The 16,800-nt window shown below is 48.6% G+C and overlaps 1 protein-coding gene and 1 long non-coding RNA gene across 2 annotated transcripts in view; one reads left to right on the forward strand and one right to left on the reverse strand.

The window, feature by feature from the left end:
• LOC308235019 (uncharacterized protein) overlaps positions 1 to 16,800 on the forward strand; it is a 170,948-nt gene that overhangs the window by 99,269 nt on the left and 54,879 nt on the right. The gene's annotated exons all lie outside the window — the stretch shown is intronic.
• LOC308235047 lies at positions 3,799 to 15,408 on the reverse strand. Its single transcript, XR_013959157.1, has 3 exons — positions 15,262 to 15,408; positions 13,439 to 13,565; positions 3,799 to 8,246 (listed from the first exon to the last, which is right to left on the reverse strand). It is a non-coding gene; the product is annotated as an uncharacterized lncRNA (long non-coding RNA).

The raw sequence follows: 16,800 nt of genomic DNA on the forward strand, positions 1-16,800 counted from the left end.
CAGGCTGGGCCCTTTTGTGGTCTGGGAGCCCTCGGGGAATGTCTGACTTATGGTTAAGGCCCGCTCACATGGCCTCTGCACTCTCCAGCCATCAGCCCCGCTTGTGGCTGAGCGGAGCTCCCCATAGGAGCGCACTGACTGCCAGGGTGCAGTTCCTGCATTGAGCGTCTGCCCCCTGGTGGTCAGTGCGCGTCATAACGACCGGTCGTTCGAGCAACCAGTCGTTCTGCTGTTCATTCAATGTGCATATTACCCTTTTATTATATAGGAGAATACTGTCCCAGATAGTTTGGCTATGTGGGTTGAGTGTTGGCCAGCAGACTGAAGGGTCATGGGTTTGATTCTGGTCAAGGGCACATACCTTAGCTGCAAGATAGATCCTGGCCCTGGTCAGGGCACATGCGGTAGGCAACAAATTGATGTGTCTCTCACATCGATGCTTCTTTCTCATACCTCTCCCCCTCTCCCTCTTAAAAAAAAAAATCAATGGAAAAATATCCTTGGGTAAGGATTAACAACAAAAAAAGCCCGGCTGGCATGGCTCAATGGTTGAGCATAAACCTATGTACCAGATCACAGTTTGATTTCACGATCCAGGGTCCGTCTGGGTTGCAGGCTCAATTCCCAGTATGGGTGGTTCAGGAGGCAGCCAATCAATGATTCTCATCATTGATGTTTCTATCTCTCTCTTCCTTCCTCTCTGAAATCAATATGTATATTTTAAAAAACTGAGATACTCTCAGATCTATTTATGTAAATGGTTGTATCATTCCATAGTCATTCATACCTAAAACTAGTCCACACATAGCTGGAAAGATTATGTTGCTGATCTTTAAATGAATGTAGCCTGAAACATTACTCTGTTGTGTCATTACGTGTCGTCAGGAAAAAAGGTTCCATGTAGGGCTATGAGAGGAAGGAAGAAGAGTGTTAGGCTGTTAGTCTGCCCTGAAGCAGGTGGATAAGCTACAACTCTGCCTCTGGTTCCAACGAAAACTCTCTTGCTATGTCAGTGAATGTGTGCTATCCACTGATGAACACTGTTTTATTCGTATGGTAACTTTTAGTGCATATCCTAAGACTTATGTAGTTCCTTTTAGCAATCTTATTTTTTATATATATTTTATTGATTTTTTATTTTACAGAGAGGAAGGGAGAGGGACAGAGAGTTAGAAACATCAATGAGAAACATTGATCAGCTGCCTCTTGCACACCTCTACTGGGGATGTGCCCGCAACCAAGGTACATGCCCTTGACCGGAATCGGACCTGGGACCCTTCAGTCCGCAGGCTGACGCTCTATCCACTGAGCCAAACCGGTTTGGCACAATCTTATTTTTTTTAATATATTTTCATTTATTTCAGACAGGAAGTAAGAGAGGAAGAGAGATAGAAACATCAATGATGAGAGAGAAACATCAATCATGAATAGACTGCTGCCTGCATGCTCCCTACTGGGAATGAAGCCCGTAAACTGGGCATGTGCCCAGACCAGGAATCTAACTGTGTCCCCCATGGTTCATAGTTCGATGCTCAACCACTGAGCCATTTATGAATTTCAAAGTAAACCAGAAAAAAAAATTTAATGATTCCCATTGTATACGTTATAGAAAACACAAAGGTGTCTTTACTAAGGAAAAGAAGTTACTGGGAAAATTGGGAAGGGAAGGGAGAGATTATAAAAGGACAAGGCAAGCACTGCCAGTGTGGTTGTGGTTGGAAAAAAAAAAAAAAGAACATCGCCCTGGCCGGTTTGGCTCAGTGGATGGAGCGTCGGCCTGCAGACTGAAGGGTCCCAGGTTCAATTCCGGTCAAGGGCATGTACCTTGGTTGCAGGCACATCCCCAGTCGGGGGTGTGCAGGAGGCAGCTGATTGGTATTTCTCTCTCATCGATGTTTCTAACTCTCTATCCCTCTCCCTTCCTCTCTGTAAAAAATCAATAAAATATATTAAAAAAAAAAAGAACATGAAGCCCTAACCAGTTTGGGCTCAGTGGATAGAGTTGGCCCACAGACTGAAGGTCTGTGATTGGATTCCAGTCAAGGGCATGCACCTTGGTTGCAGGCTCCATCTCCTGGAAGGGGGATGCAGAAGGAGGCAGCTGATCGATGTTTTTCTCTCATCGATGTTTCTAACTCTCTATCCCTCTCCCTTCCTCTCTGTAAAATCAATTTTATATATATATATATATACATACATATATATATATATATATATCCTATATAATAAGAGTAATATGCAAATTGACTCACTCAAACACCCAAGATGGCCGACCCATGTGGTCAAAGATGGCCGCCCCCATATGTACACAAGATGGTCACCACAAGATGGCTGGCAGGGGAGGGCAGTTGGGGGGAACCCAGGCCTGCAGGGGAGGGCAGTTAGGGGCAACCAGGCTGGCAGAGGCAAGCAGTTGGTGGGACCAGGCCTGCAGGGGAGGGCAGTTGGGGCGATTGGGCCAGCAGGGGAGGGCAGTTAGGGGCGACCAGGCTGGTAAGGGAGGGCAGTTAGGGGTGACCAGGCCAGCAGGGGAGGACAATTGGGGGAGACCAGGCCTGAAAGGGAGGACAGTTAGGGGCGACCAGGCTGGCAGGGGAGGGCAGTTAGGGGCAATCGGGCTGACAGGGGAGCAGTTAGGCATCGATCAGGCTGGCAGGGGAGTGGTTAGAGGGTGATCAGGCTGGCAGGCAAAAGTGGTTAGGGGCAATCAGGCAGGCAGAAAGGCAAGCGGTTGGGAGCTAGGAGTCCTGGATTGTGAGAAGGATGTCCGACTGCCCGTTTAGGCCCGATCCTGGTGGGATCGGGCCTAAACCGGCAGTTGGACATCCCTCAAGGGATCCCAGATTGGAGAGGGTGCAGGCTGGGCTGAGGGACATCCCCCCACCCCGTGCATGAATTTCGTGCACCAGGCCTCTAGGGTGTGTGTGTGTGTGTGTGTATAATGAGGTCCTGAGGCAAAAATAGAGTCACAGGTTAGGTCATGACTATAATCGAATGTTTTCAGTTTTAAATGCATGTCAAAACGTATCAAGTACTACACATGAAATATGTGCAGTTTATTACATAGAAATTATAATTTTGAAAAGCTATAAAACAATGACTCAAGATTAAAAAAACAAACACACCAGTAAGGCCCTGGTCGGATTGGCTCACTGGGTCAGGCATTGTCCTGTGCATGGAAAGATCTCTGGTTCGATTCCAGGTCCGTATATGTGTCCCGATTGCCAGCTCAATGCCCTGTTAGGTGCATGTAGGAGGCAGATGAATCATGTTTCTCTCCTCTCTCCCTCCCTCTGTCTCTAAAATCAGTAACAACTTTTTGTTGTTGTTCTTAAAGAGAAATTTAAAAAAAAACATCTCGCCCTAGGAAGATTGATTCAGTGGATAGAGTGCCAGCTTGCAGACTGAAGGGTCCCTGGTTTGATTTCGGTCAAGGGCACATGCCTGGGTTGTGGGGTAGATCCTAAGTAGGGGCTGTGCAGGAACCAGCCTATCAATGATCCTTATCACTGATGTTTCTATCTTTCTCTCCCTCTCCCTTCTTCTCTGAAATCAATAAAAATATGTTTAAAAAAATATGTCTCACTATTTTGGGGGGAATAGGATCTTACTACTATTGCTATCTGAGGGTCAGTATTGCCTCAGCGGCAGCAAACATTGCTTAGTAACATACGACATTTACACGTCAGTCAAAAAAGAATGCAGGCTGTTAGAAGTATTACTACCCCAGCTTTTGTTTGTTTTAATGTGCAGGGAAAACTTTTTGCCATTCCTTCACTCTCATCCTGTGTGAATCTTTTGTTCTGAAGTGGGTCACTTGTAGACTTTCAACAATAAAGATTTAAAAATAAAAATGCAGGCTGGGTGATAAGAGCCACATCCCTGGACTACATACATTCCTTTATCTGTATTTCCCTATCTGTGGAACAATGGCCTTGAGGCGATCATCCCTACAGGAATACACACAACTTTTATTTTCTCTGAAAGAAACAAAAAACGTCAGCTACACAAGATAAGCATGCCTGGAGAATCTGATGTTTGCGTACACACTGGTCCTGCACAGCCACTGTTACAGAAACATTTGTGGATTTACATTGAAAGAAGCACATTGCACCTCTTTGGCTAGGTCTCCTCTAATCCCTACGAACCCAGTGTCGTTTCCGTAGCAGTTGTGGTCCCCCCTAACCCATAAGACCACAGCGGTTCGGCGAGAACAATCACTACAGGAACATGGTTCTTTGCAGTGCCTAGGAAACAGTTTCCCCTCAACATCCCCCGAGATTATCTCCTGGGAACAAGGCAAAAATTCATGCTTCTCCAAGAAGCACTTGAGAATGTCACATCTGACCCCTCTTCAGAGTGACTCCTGTTTTTAAAAAAATATATTTTATTGATTTTTTTACAGAGAGGAAGGGAGAGGGAGAGAGAATTAGAAACATTGATGAGAAACATCAATCAGCTGCCTCCCGCACACCCCCAACTGGGGATGTGCCCGCAAGCAAGGTACATGCCCTTGACCGGAATTGAACCCGGGACCCTTGAGTCCGCAGGCCGATGCTCTATCCACTGAGCCAAACTGGTTAGGGCCCCCGCCCTTTTTAAATTCTTTTAAATGCCCCTGACCGGAATCAAACCTGGGACACTTCAGTCCACAGTCCGACGCTCTATCCACTGAGCCAAACCAGCTTGGGCGAACTCAGGGTGGTTATTTCTGAATCTCCTGAAACTCATAGAATCCAGGCTTCAAATGAGGACCAGAAAGCCCTGCAATCTTCCCTAGAAGGTTGCTGGCAGGAATGGAAACTTGGCAAAACCAGTGAGCTCTATGTTGCCATTATACGGTCCCCAAGAAGAACACAAAGTTGGATATCCCCATATAACAGTTCACCCTTCGCCCTAGCTAGTTTGGCTTAAGTGGCTAGAGCGTTGGCCTGTAGACAAGTTTCCAGCTTGGATTCCGGTCAAGGACTCATGCCTGGATTGTGGGCTAGATCCCCAGTAGGGGCGTGCAGGAGGCAACCGTTCCATGATTCTCTCTCATTATTGTTGTTTCTATCTTTCTCTCTTTCTCCCTTCCTCTCTGAAATCAATACAAATACATTTTTTTAAAAAGTTCACCCTTCCCACTTGTGGATTCAAATTATGTTTATAAAACATCCCACATAGTAAATAGAACAACCAAAATAAAAGAGAACTTTCAGAGTAGGGACTTATACAGTATTGTAGAAACCAAAGCAATGTGCAGGAAACAGTTCAGGTAGGTGACATGGAAGTTGAAAAAATTCATGGGAGAACATGGCCCTCTAGCCAGACTCATGTCATATTCTCTGAGCCCAATGTGAACTGTTGAGGTCACGCCTAATTTCCTCCAATAAATGGGAGAAGAGAAGTCAGCTTCCTTGAGCAAATGAGGATGGTAACTGACACAAACTGTGGAAACCAGTTATGTGAGAGAGTGATATGGCTTTGAAAACAGAAAATGGCAGGTTAGAAATGGCAACATATATATACACACGTCTCACATCACTACAACTTACTGGTAAAGGTTATCTCCCAACTTTGATAACTAGACATAGGAGATTGAATACAAACAGATGGCTTCTCCTGGATTCTTCCAGAGTCATTAAGGTAGAAAATTTCGCATTCCCTTGCAGGTCTGAAATATGTCTCTAGTGCAAACTCTACAATGTACAATAAGGAAAATTCTTTCGGAAAAGGATTTCCCACATTCCATGCAGTCCTAAGACCATTCTGAGTGAACTGACAGGTACTGAAAGACTGGCAAGCTATGGGTAAAAGATTTTTCACATTTGCTACAACATACAGCCTTCAACCTACGTGAACTCTCAGAAAAAAACAAACACCATAGATACACCTAAAACATTTCATACATTCACTACACTCATGAGAACTTTAACCAATATTAAGTCTCAGGTGCTAAGGGAAGATTTATGGCTAAAGGATTTAGCATATATTTTGCAATCAAACACCTTTCTCCCGTGTGAACTATGGACTGTTAATTGGAGTAGAAAGTATCCTTAAAAGACTTCCCAGGGAGGGGGGGCGGGAGTAGGTCTTCCATATTCTCTACAATCCTGAGGCCTTCGTGTGAACACGTTGGTGTTCAACAAGGTGATGTCTTCGGATAAAGGATTTCCCACATTCAATGCACACATAAGGCCTTTCTCCTGTGTGAGTTCTTTGATGTCGAATGAGTGCTGAGCTACAGGGAAAAGACTTCCCGCATTCACTACATTCATAAGGCTTTAATCCGGTGTGGACACTCTGATGATAACGTAGGCCTGTTCCAGTTGAAAAAGATTTCTCACACTCTCTACACTGATAAGGCTTTTCTCCAGTGTGAACTCTCCAATGTTCAATGAGGTAAGAATTTGTCCTAAAGGATTTCCCACATTCAGTACACTCATAAGGCCTTTTGTTTGTATGAACTCTCTGATGTTTACGGAGGGCGTAATTAGTGGTAAAAGATAATCCACATACACTGCACTCATAGGGCCTTTCTCCAGTGTGAATTCTCAGATGTGTAAGAAAGTAACATTTTTGGGTGAAGGATTTGCCACATTCACTACACTCATAAGGCCTGTCTCCTGTATGAATTCTCTGATGATTTCTGAGGTTAAAACCAGAAGCAAAAAACTCCCCACATTCATTGCACTGATGTGGCCTTGCTCCTGTGTGAACTCTCTGGTGTGTAATAAGGTGATGTCTTTGGATAAAAGATTTCCCACAGTCACTGCACTTATAAGGTCTTTCTCCACTGTGCACTCTCTTATGATTACTAAGCTTGGAACCAGATGAAAAAGATTTCCCACATTCACTACACTGATAAGGCCTTACTCCAGTGTGAACTATTTGGTGTATATGAAGGTGTAGTCTTAGCATAAAAGATTTCCCACATTCACTGCACTGATGAGGTCTTTCTTTTCTGTGTACTCTCTGATGCTGATTGAGGATGAAAACAGATGTAAAAGAGTTCCCACATTCACTACATTCATAAGACTGTCTTCCGCTATGAACTTTCTGATGTTGAGTGAGGTAAGATTGTTGGCTGAAGGATTTCCAACATTCACTGCACTCATAAGGCCTTTCTCCTGTGTGAACTCTCTGGTGTAGAATGAGTATGGAACTACTGGTAAAGGACCTCCTACATTTACTGCACTGAAAAGGCCTTTTTCCTGTGTGCACTCGCCGGTGTAGAATAAGGACTGATCTCCTGGTGAAAGATTTCCCACACTCACGGCATTCATGAGGCCTTTCTCCAGTGTGAACTCTCCAATGCAGAATGAGGTAAAATTTTCTTCTAAAGTACTTCCCACATTGCGTGCACTCATAACGCCTTTCTCCAGAGTGAACTGTCCGCTGTCGAATGAGGATGGCTCTCTGGGTAAAAGATGGCGCACATTCACGGCACAACTCACATTTTTCCCCAGTGTGACTTCTCCAGGGATAAATGAGGACAGCTTTTGGGTTAAAAGACTTCCCACATTTGCTGCACTTGGACTGCCTTGGCCCACAATGAAATCTTCGATGCTGACTGAGGGTTGAGGTTCGCCTAAAAGACTGGCCACATTTAACACACACAAGAAGCTTTCCACTTGTGGGAACTCTCTGCTGAACAACTAATGAGGACTGATATCTGAATGTTTTCCCACGTTCACGGCGCACAACACACTGTCTTCCAGTGTGGACATCCGGGACCTGAGTGTGTGTCTTTCTGGGGGTGAAGGCTTTCTTACAGTCTCCCCGGGTAAAGCGACTTTTTCTGTTTTGTACAATTGCCCAGCACTGGGTGGTTTTGTTAGGCTCCTCTCTGGTGTGAGTCGTCAGCTGCTGGAGATGTTCTGAGGTGGCCAGGAAGTCCTTCCCAACTTCATCACAGGTAAAGGGCTTCTCTGAAACATGGAATTCATATTTCTTCACCAGCAGGGCCCTGTCCACACTGCTTCTGAAGGGCTTCTTTGCCAGGTGCTGCTTCTGGTGATTTTGGAAGTTTGCACCCAAATAAAATTGTTTCATACATATCCCACACCTGACCACGTTCTGTCTGTGTGGGGTTCCTTGGTGCTCAGCCAACTGGAGTATGTCTCTCAAGACTGGACCACAGCTCTCACAGGGGTGCGTCGTCAGGGAAGACAGAGCTGCCTTGGAGGTGCTGGACTGTGACACTCCTGCAGAAACGCGTTGTTCACAGGGATCGTCTGAATCCTCTGCTCCACAGCAGGGACCTGAATGTAAATAAATGCTAATGAAGTATATGTTGACTATAAGAATAGGGCAATGCAGGGGTGTGGGATTGACCAGGGAGAGGTCAAGGTGGGGTGCGGGGGGAGGAGATATACGTAATACTTCAAACAATAAAGAATTGATATTTAAAAAAAATAAGATGATGCTATCATAAATGTGTATCTGTCATATCTAGGAGTGAGTCTATGTGATGATTTTCAATGAAGGGAATCAAAATCTGTTTGGGAATGTGGCTGCGGTATGACTACAGCTTTAAGGTAAAGAATGGTGGCGCCCTCACCAGAGGCAGATAATCATAAGTGTAACACACACAAGGGAGGCTTATTGTAAAACATGTTCCTCTGCTGAAATATTCTTGTAAAACCTCTACCTATGGTGACATGAGGCCGTGTACAAGCACATTGGTTTTTCCTATACCCAGGAAAAACCAATTGCCACCGAGTAACGGTGTTGCAAGGCCAACAACGTAAGGATGCGTGCTTGTCTCACGGCACATGTGGAGCAATACTGCAGAGCAATAGAGGAAGAAATGAGAGAAATGTGTGAGATATGAAGTCCAGAGAAGTGGAGATTCTCCATGGGTAGGAGTCTGAGTAAAAACGTAGTAGGATTAACTAGCCAGCAAAATAGCAACAGTGAGGAAGGAAAAGTAGAAATGGGGTTTGCTACTGGCAATGACAACAAAATACAGGATAAATATAAAATGTTGCCCTACCAGGGATGGGCAAACTTTTTGACTCGAGGGCCACAATGGGTTCTTAAACTGGACCGGAGGGCCGGAACAAAAGCATGGATAAAGTGTTTGTGTGAACTAATATAAATTCAAAGTAAAGGAGCGGAGGGGAGAGCAAGAGAACCGGATAGAGCAGCCGGATCCGGCCCGCGGGCCGTAGTTTGCCCACGGCTGGAGATTGTTGGCCTGTGGACTGAAGGGTCCCAGGTTCGATTCTGGTCAAGGGCACAGGCCTGGGTTGTAGGCTTGATCCCCAGTAGGGGGCGCACAGGAGGCAGCTAATCAATGATTCTTTCTCATCATTGATGTTTCTCTCTCTCCCTTCCTCTCTGAAATCAATAAAAATATATTAAATATGTTTTTTTTAAAAAGTAGAAAAAAAGATTATCACCAAAAGGCAACAGGTAAATGTTAGGAAACATGTAAAGAGAAAGAAATGCTTGTATACCAAGGATGTCAAACTCAAAGGCTAACATGGGCCAAATAAACAAGGTTTAAGTTCATGTGGTCCGCAAAAAAACCAAAAGCTTCAATTTTCTTTTAAAAAATATATGTATTTTATTGATTTTTTACAGAGATGAAGGGAGAGGGATAGAGAGTTAGAAACATCGATGAGAGAGAAACATCGATCAGCTGCCTCCTGTACACCTCCTACTGGGGATGTGCCCGCAACCAAGGTACATGCCCTTGACCGGAATCGAACCTGGCACCCTTCAGTCCTCAGGCCAATGCTCTATCCACTGAGCCAAAACAGTTAGGGCAAAAGCTTCAATTTTCATAGAAACATAGGTTTGCCCTGACTGGTTTGGCTCACTGGATGGAGCTTCGGCCTGCAGACTGAAGGGTCCCAGGTTAGATTCTGGTCAAGGGCACATGCCCCAGTTGCTGGGCTCGATCCCCAGTAGGGGGCGTGGAGGAGGCAGCCAATTGGTGATTCTCATCACTGATGTTTCTATCTCCCTCTCCCTTCCTCTCTGAAATCAATAAAATATATATTTTAAAAAAAGAATATCTGGCCCCCACCTGAAAGAAATGAAAATGAAAAATAAAAATAAAAAAGGAGAGGAAAAAATACCCTGCCATATGCAACAACTTGAGTGAACCTGGAGGGCATTATGCTACATAAAATAAGCCAGTGCCGAAACCGGTTTGGCTCAGTGGATAGAGCGTCGGCCTGCGGACTGAAGGGTCCCAGGTTCGATTCCGGTCAAGGGCATGTACCTTGGTTGCGGGCACATCCCCAGTGGGGAGTGTGCAGGAGGCAGCTGATCGATGTTTCTTTCTTATCGATGTTTCTAACTCTCTATCCCTCTCCCTTCCACTCTGTAAAAAATCAATAAAATATATTTAAAAAAAAAAAAAAAAGCCAGTAATGGAAAGATAAATACTGGTGTCTCTGGCCAGAGTTGCTCAGTGGTTACAGCATTAGGGAGTGTGTGTGAGGTAACCAATTGATGTGTCTATTTCACATTGATCTCTCTCTCTCTCTCTCCCACCCCTTCCTTCAACTATCAATAAATCAACAGAAATATTCACTGAAAAGGATTACAAATATATGTATATATATATGTGCACTGTATGATATCACTTAGATGTGGAATCTGAAGAAAAAAAAGTTGAACTCACAGAGTCGAATGTCAGGGCCATGAAAAGAAATGAGGAGTTATTGATGAAAAGGCACAAAACTTCAGTTATGAGTAAGTTCTGAGGATCTAATGTAAAACATGGTGACTATAGTTAATAATACTGTATTTTACACAAAAAAGTTTTTGCGAGAGGGTATCTTAAGTGCTATTACCGAACAAACAAACAAAAGTAATTCAATTGATAGAAGTGTTCATCAACTTCACTATGGCAATTATTTCACAACATATACATATACATATACATATACATATACATATACATATATATACACACACACACACACACACACACACACACATATATATATATATATATATATATATATATATATATATATATATATACTAAAGGCCCGGTGCACGAAATTCGTGCGGGGGGGGGGGTGTGTCCCTCAGCCCAGCCTGCACCCTCTCCAATCTGGGACCCCTCGAGGGATGTCCAACTGCCCGTTTAGGCCCGATCCCAGCCTGTTTGCCCCTAACTGCCCTCCCCTACAGGCCTGGTCACCCCAATTCCTCTCCCCTGCGGGCCTGGTTGCCTCCAACTGCCCTTCCCTGCAGGCCCGGTCGCCCCCAACTTCCCTCCTCTGCTGGCCTGGTCACCCCTAACTGCCCTCCCCTGCAGGCTTGATTGCCACCAACTGCCCTCCCTTGCAGGCCTGGTCCCTCCCAACTGCCCTCCCCTGCTGGCCTGATCGCCCACAACTGCCCTCCCTTGCTGGCCATATTGTGGCGGCCATCTTGTGTCCACATGGGGGCAGCCATCTTGTGTGTTGGAGTGATGATCAATTTGCATATTACTCTTTTATTAGATAGGATAGAGGCCTGGTGCATGGGTGGGGGCCAGCTGGTTTGCCCTGAAGGGTGTCCCGGATCAGGGTGGGGGTTCCCTTGCGGCGTGGGGTGGCCTGGGCGAGGGACCTGTGGTGGTTTGCAGGCTGGCCACGCCCCCTGGCGACCAAAGGGGAGGCCCTGGTATCTGGGATTTATTTATCTTCTACAATTGAAACTTTGTAGCCTGGAGTGGAGCCAAGCCTTCTGCTTGCTCTGTGGCAGCAGCCATTTGTGTTGGGATTTATTTATCTTCTATAATTGAAACTTTGTAGCCTTGAGCGGAGGCCAAGGCAGGCCAGGGCTGCAGAAGCTTGGCTTCCTCCATCGCCGGGGCAACTCAAGCCTCCTGCTCTCTCCAGCTCCGTGGCTTCCGCCCTTTTTGTTGGGATTTATTTATCTTGTATCATTGAAACTATGTAGCCTTGAGTGGAGCCCTGGGCCAGCCAGGGTGTGCGGGAAGCTTGGCTTCCTCCATTGCCGGGGAAACCCAAGCCTCTTACTCGCCATCTTGGTTGCGTTAATTTGCATACTCACTCCTGATTTTCTTGTGGGCGTGGCTTGTGGGTGTAGCAGAGGCAAGGTCAATTTGCATATTACTCTTTTATTAGATAGGATATCAAATCACCACATTGTACAATTTATTTTTATTTTTTTTAAATATATTTTATTGATATTTCACAGAGAGGAAGGGAGAGGGATAGAGAGCTAGAAACATCGATGAGAGAGAAACATCGATCAGCTGCCTCCTGTACACCTCCCACTGAGGATGTGCCCGCAACCAAGGTACATGCCCTTGACCGGAATCGAACCCGGGACCCTTCAGTCCGCAGGCCGACGCTCTACCCACTGAGCCAAACCAGTTTCGGCTGTACAATTTAAATATATACCATTTTACAGATCAGCAACACTGGAACAAAAACAAATAAACAACAAAAAAAGAGAACTAAGGAAACTATAAACCCTGCCAAAGGGTATTAAAAAACAGCCCCTGGTGTACGTAAGTGACCAGGACAATGCCTACAATTCAGCTAAAGGAAGTGATCAAAAGAAGGACCTTGGCTCCACCAATGTTGATCAGTAGTTGAGCATCAAACTATGAGCCAGGAGGTCAAGGTTCCATTCCTGGTCAGGGCACATGCCAGGGTTACAGGCTCCATCCCCAGTGTGGGGCATGCAGGAGGTAGCTGATCAATAATTCTCATCAGTGCCCTAACCGGTTTGGCTCAGTGGACAGAGCGACAGCTTGCGGACTGAAGGGTCCCAGGTTCGATTCTGGTCAAGGGCATGTACCTTGGTTGTGGGCACATCCTCAGTAGGGGGTGTGCAAGGAGGCAGCTGATCAATGTTTCTAACTCTATCCCTCTCCCTTCCTCTCTGTAAAAAATCAATAAAATATATTTTAAAAATAATAATAACTCTCATCACTGATGTTTCTCTCTCTCTCTCTCTCCCTACCTCCCTGAAATCAATAAAAATATTTAAAACAACAACAACAACAAAAGACCTTCGATCTGGACACATGGCCCGGGCCAGGGAGGGGAAAAGCATGGTGGACAGCATTAGGCTCAGGGCATCCCGTCCCTATGAGGAGAGTTCATTGCAGCAGCTATTGGGGCTGCAGCAGAGAGAAGAGGGCAGGGCCTGGGGTCCCCAGGGGAGCACGTGGGGTCCACAGAGCAGCCTCTGGGGAAAGGAGGGGAAGGCAGGGCAGAGCCTAGTGACTAGGGCCAGCAGTGGGCAAACTACGGCCCGCGGGCCGGATCCGGCTGTTCTATCCGGTTCTCTTGCTCTCCCCTCTGCTCCTTTACTTTGAATTTATATTAGTTCACACAAACACTCCATCCATGCTTTTGTTCCGGCCCTCCAGTCCAGTGTAAGAACCCATGGTGGCCCTCGAGTCAAAAAGTTTGCCCACCCCTGGCCCTAGTCCAAGTCCCTGGTGAGAGGGCGAGAGTCTTACCCAGAGAGGATGCGAGGGCCAAGTTCTCCAGCATCACGTCGCGGTACAGGCGTCTCTGCGCCTCATCCAGGAGCCCCCACTCCTTCCGGGAGAAGTACACGGCCACGTCGTCAAAGGTCACATGGGCCTGGGAGATGGGGACGGAGGACACCACACACGCTGTCTTTCTGAGACCCTCCCAGCCCATCCCCTCACGCACCTGCTCACGGCTCCTCCTCCTCCAGGCGGCCTCCCGCCCAGGAGACACCAGGCCCTGGGGACCCGGATGTCTGCTCACTGACTAGGGTTCCACGTGACTGTGTTTATTTTTATTTTTAAAATATATTTTATTGGTTTCAGAGAGGAAGTGAGAGGGAATCAGACAGAAACATCCACGATGAGAGAGAACCATTGCTTGGCTCCCTCCTGCGCTCCCCCTACTGGGACCCCGGCACCTGCCCCGACAGGAAATGGAACCTTCACCTCCGGGTTCATAGGTCAAAGCCCAACCTCCCAGCCTCACCCGGGTCCATCACAGACACCCTTCCCCCCTCCCCCCGTGCAGGTCACGGACACCCCTCCCCCCTCCCCCGGGTCCGTCACGCACACCTCTCCCCCCTCACCCGTGTCATTCACACACACCTCTCCCCACTCCCCCGGGGCCGTCACAGACACCTCTCCCCCCTCACCCGGGTCCGTCACATACACCCCTTCCCCCTCCCCCGGGTCCATCACACACACCCCTCCCCCCTCCCCCGGGTCCGTCACACACACCCCTCCCCCCTCCCCCGGGTCCATCACACACACCTCTCCCTCCTCACCCGTGTCCGTCACACACACCTCTCCCCCCTCACCCGGGTCCGTCACACACACCTCTCCCCCCTCACCCGGGTCCGTCACACACACCTCTCCCCACTCACCCGTGTCTGTCACACACACCCCTCCCCCCTCACCCGGGTCCGTCACGCACACCCCTCCCCCCTCCCCCGGGTCCGTCACGCACACCTCTCCCCCCTCACCCGGGTCCGTCACGCACACCCCTCCCCACTCACCCGGGTCCGTCACGCACACCCCTCCCCACTCACCCGGGTCCCTCACGCACACCTCTCCCCCCTCACCCGTGTCCGTCACACACACCTCTCCCCCCTCACCCGGGTCCGTCACACACACCTCTCCCCACTCACCCGTGTCCGTCACACACACCTCTCCCCCCTCACCCGGGTCCGTCACACACACCTCTCCCCCCTCACCCGGGTCCGTCACACACACCTCTCCCCCCTCACCCGGGTCCGTCACACACACCTCTCCCCCCTCACCCGGGTCCGTCACACACACCTGTACCCCCTCACCCGGGTCCGTCACACACACCCCTCCCCCCTCACCCGGGTCCGTCACGCACACCCCTCCCCCCTCCCCCGGGTCCGTCACGCACACCTCTCCCCCCTCACCCGGGTCCGTCACGCACACCCCTCCCCACTCACCCGGGTCCGTCACGCACACCCCTCCCCCCTCCCCCGGGTCCGTCACGCACACCTCTCCCCCCTCACCCGTGTCCGTCACACACCTCTCCCCCCTCCCCCGGGTCCGTCACACACACCTGTACCCCCTCACCCGGGTCCGTCACAGACCTGGGGACCCGGATGTCTTCCCTTCACCCTCAGGCGCCAGAAGGGCGCTGGGATTTCGGGCGCGAAAAATCCCTTTCCACCGGGCACGGACCTGCTGGCGCCTCAGGAGCCCCAACCCTCTTCTCTGCCCTCGACCTTCCTCACGGACCCGGGGCCCGGGCTGCGGGGTCGGGTGGGGGAGGCGGGAAGGCGGGGAGGTCCCGGGGACACGCTCACCTCAGCCCGGCGCCTGGGCGCGGCCGCCGCCATCGGACTCTGCGGAGGCGGAGCGGGCGGGGCGGCGGGCGAAGAGGGGGACCTCGTGGGGTCGCCGAGCCTCACACCCGCGTCTGTGCGGCGGGGACCACGACCCCTTTCTTGCCTCTTCAAATTCCCGACCCCTTGATCCCAGCGGACCCCGCGGAACCTGCAAAAATGCCCGCCCAGAGGAGGGCCGCGATCGCCCCGCCCCCTACGGGGACGTCACACGGAGAGGATCACATTCTGATGTGTCATTGGCTCAACCTGGCGCATGAGCTTCTGGGTAATGTAGTTCCAAGCGCTCTGGGGCTTGCCTGGCGGTTCTCCAGGCTGGCCTGCTGGGTTTGCTACTGGACAAGCCTGTGAAAGTAGTGTTTCTATTATTTTTTTTCTAAATATATTTTAAAACTTTTTAAAATATATATATTTTATTGATTTTCTACAGAGAGGAAGGGAGAGGGATAGAGAGTTAGAAACATCGATGAGAGAGAAACATGGATCAGCTGCCTCCTGCACACCCCCTACTGGGGATGTGCCGGCAACCAAGGTCCATGCCCTTGCCCTGACCAGTTTGGCTCAGTGGATGGAGCATCGGCCTTCCGACGCAAGGGTCCCGGGTTCGATTCTGGTCAAGGGCATGTACCTTGGTTGTGGGCACATCCCCATTGTGGGGTGTGCAGGAGGCAGCTGATCGATGTTTCTCTCTCATTGATATTTCTAACTCTCTATCCCTCTCCCTTCCTCTCTGTAAAAAATCAATAAAATATATTAAGGAAAAAAAAAAAAAAAGCACATGCCCTTGACCGGAATTGAACCTGGGACCCTTCAGTCCGCAGGCTGATGCTCTTATCCACTGAGCCAAACCAGTTAGGGCTCTATTATTATTTTTAAAATATATTTTTATTTATTTCAGAGAGGAAGGGAGGAGAGAATCGATTGGCTACCTCTTACATGCCCCCCACTGGGGATCGAGCCAGCAACCCCGGCATGTGCCCATGACCAGAATCCAACTGGGGACCCTTCAGTCTGCAGGCCGAAGCTCTAACCAGTAAGGCAAACCAGCTAGGGCTGTTTCTATTATTATGTTATTGTTCAAAAAAACTTTTAACTTTTTCTTAATCCTCACCTGAGGATATGTTTTGATTGACTTTTATATTTTTTTAAATTTGATTTTAGAGAGAGAAGAAGGGAGAAAGATCATTTCAGAGCCTCCCCGCCTCCCCCCTCCAACCTTGCAGCCCTAGGGGTGGGTGCCAGTCCCTCCTGCAGCCCAGGCCTGCATCCGTGAGGAAGGTCGAGGGCAGAGAGGAGGGTTGGGGCTCCTGAGGCACCAGCAGGTCTGTGCCCAGTGGAAAGGGGTTGTTGGTTCTGAAATGCAGAGGAACATCAATCAGCTGTCTCCTGCACACCCCCTCCTGTGGATGGAGCAGCAACTGAGGCTTGTGCCCTGATGGGGAAATGAACTGCGACCTTTGGGAACAAATGCTCCAATCAACTGAGGCACACAGGCCAGGG

Source organism: Plecotus auritus, assembly GCF_963455305.1.
Source record: "Plecotus auritus genome assembly, chromosome: 10".
Taxonomy (NCBI): Eukaryota; Metazoa; Chordata; class Mammalia; order Chiroptera; family Vespertilionidae; genus Plecotus; species Plecotus auritus.